This window comes from Microtus ochrogaster, chromosome 18, assembly GCF_000317375.1.
Source record: "Microtus ochrogaster isolate Prairie Vole_2 chromosome 18, MicOch1.0, whole genome shotgun sequence".
Lineage (NCBI taxonomy): Eukaryota > Metazoa > Chordata > Mammalia > Rodentia > Cricetidae > Microtus > Microtus ochrogaster.
Window position 1 is genome coordinate 37,827,271 of NC_022020.1, and position 2,141 is coordinate 37,829,411.

Genomic DNA, 2,141 nt, shown 5'->3' on the forward strand with positions numbered 1-2,141 from the left:
TGCCCAAACTGGGTTCTCTTGTCTGTACCATTCAAGAAAGTTCTCTTCTATTTTTCTCTGAGGGTGTAGTTGAATTCCTAGGTTCAGGAGAATCTAATGGTTTTGTTTAGTCTTAACACCTGTAAGGGTAGGGCTCTTAATTCTTAGGGATACTAATAACATGTCTGCCCAGGTTTTCTTGTGAGCCTGCTGTGCCAGCAGCAGAGATTTGATATATGTAGCAGGTAGTACAGTCTTTTTGGCGATGCTATGGTCACTCCACCTGCCAGGAAGTTCCTGATGAAAGACACAGTGACATGTGGCCAATGAAAATGGAGGTAGACAAATGTGAGACAGGACTAAGGTGGAACCTGATTGTGATTCTCAGGCTCTGGGGAAGACCTGTAGTCTTGTGAAATGTTTACAAAATTGACTTCCAAAATTGTTCTGTCTCCAAATGTCTTTCCCTTTGCTCTTATGGATGATGGGTGTCACCTGCTCAAAATTCTGACAGTTTGGTAGATGAAAAATTGAAGTTTGTTTCAATGGTTGTGTCTTCAATTACTAGTAAATTTAAAATGTATGTACCAACATTTGTCCATTTAGATTTCTTTCATGAATTTAATTTTATTTTGGAATCTCTTTCTTTTCTACAAGAACAGCTGTCTTTTATTCATAATTTGTCATAGCTGTTTTTGTGTTTATATGATGTTTAAGAGTAGCATAAAATAATAGCTTTATAGATTAACTTTTTAATGATGATATGTATATGTTATGTAGAACAAGGGTGAATATTTCTTCCAATTACAGTGGAGCACACCACTAATAAAAAGTCATCCTATTTTAAGGATACTAAATTATGAAAAAAGATAGTGTACTGCTATGGTACACAGGTGAATGATGCAAAAAATATATTGTATTTAAATATTTCAGGGAAACCTAATAAATATATGGTTTTGTAATGGAAATTGTCTCACAGGACTGTGGGTGCCAAGAAGTCTCACTATCTGACTGACTGAGAACTCGGGAAAGCTAGTGGCATTAACCTAATGTGAATCTGACATTCCGAGGACTTAGGGAGTCAAAGTCCTAAGTCCCAGTGAGAGAAGAAGGGCCTGGAAACTTGACTGCCGCTGGGACCAGTCTTGCTTCAGTGAAGCAAATGGAGGATAGGTGCCCCAGCTTAAGGAGAAGGGAGAGAAGGAAGAGGGGCTCCTAGGTGCGGTGGGGGAGAGATAGGTGAATAGCGAGAAGAAAGAAAGAATTCTCCCTTCTACTTTTTTATTTGAAGATGAACCTTCAAGGGATTGGATCATGCTTGCTCACATTGCTAAAGATTGATCTTTACTTAATCATATTCACATGCTAAGCTCTTCCCAAAATGTCATCATAGACATACCGAAACATGTTGTTTTAAGAGTTACTTGGACACGCCTTCACCCACATAAAACTAATCACGGAAGTACGTGTCGTAATCCACAGGAGTGGAAACATGTTGGCATGGACAGAGGCATTTTGTACATGTAATTAAGGTAACTATTTTAACAGATCACTGGGCCCAAGTTGATCACTAAGTTCTTCAAATCAGAGAATCTTCTCTGGCTGGTTTGTAGGAGTAGGAGCCTGCAGAACGGGTGGGAAGAGGTTGAAAGTCTCTGCTGGCATAGGGTGCTCATGATGGGGACCTTTACCAGCCGAGAGCAGCTCCCACCTGCTGCTGGCAAGAAACCAGGATTGATAGCTCACCAACTGTATTGAGCTAAATGTCAACAACCAGAACAGTCCTGGAAGCAAGTACTACATCCCTGTCCCTGCATTCCTAGTCTAATCTGGATGATGTCTGTTTTTAGTGATATAAAACCAGGCTAGAGATAAGCCATGCATCCATCCAGACTTCTGGCCTACAGGCTTCTGAGAAAATAAACAGTATTGTTCTAAGCTTTTACATTTGTGACAGAAAATTAACACAATTACAGAATGACAATATAAAGCTTGTGTATTCATGAAGATCTTACATCCACCAAATCTAGAACTGATTGATTTTCAAAACAAAGGTGAGATACAACAAGTTAGACCACTGAAAGTTCAAATCAAAGCATGAAATTACCAATTATAAAGTTTCAATTTGCAGGGTTGAACTATATTGGCAACTGAACGCTTCT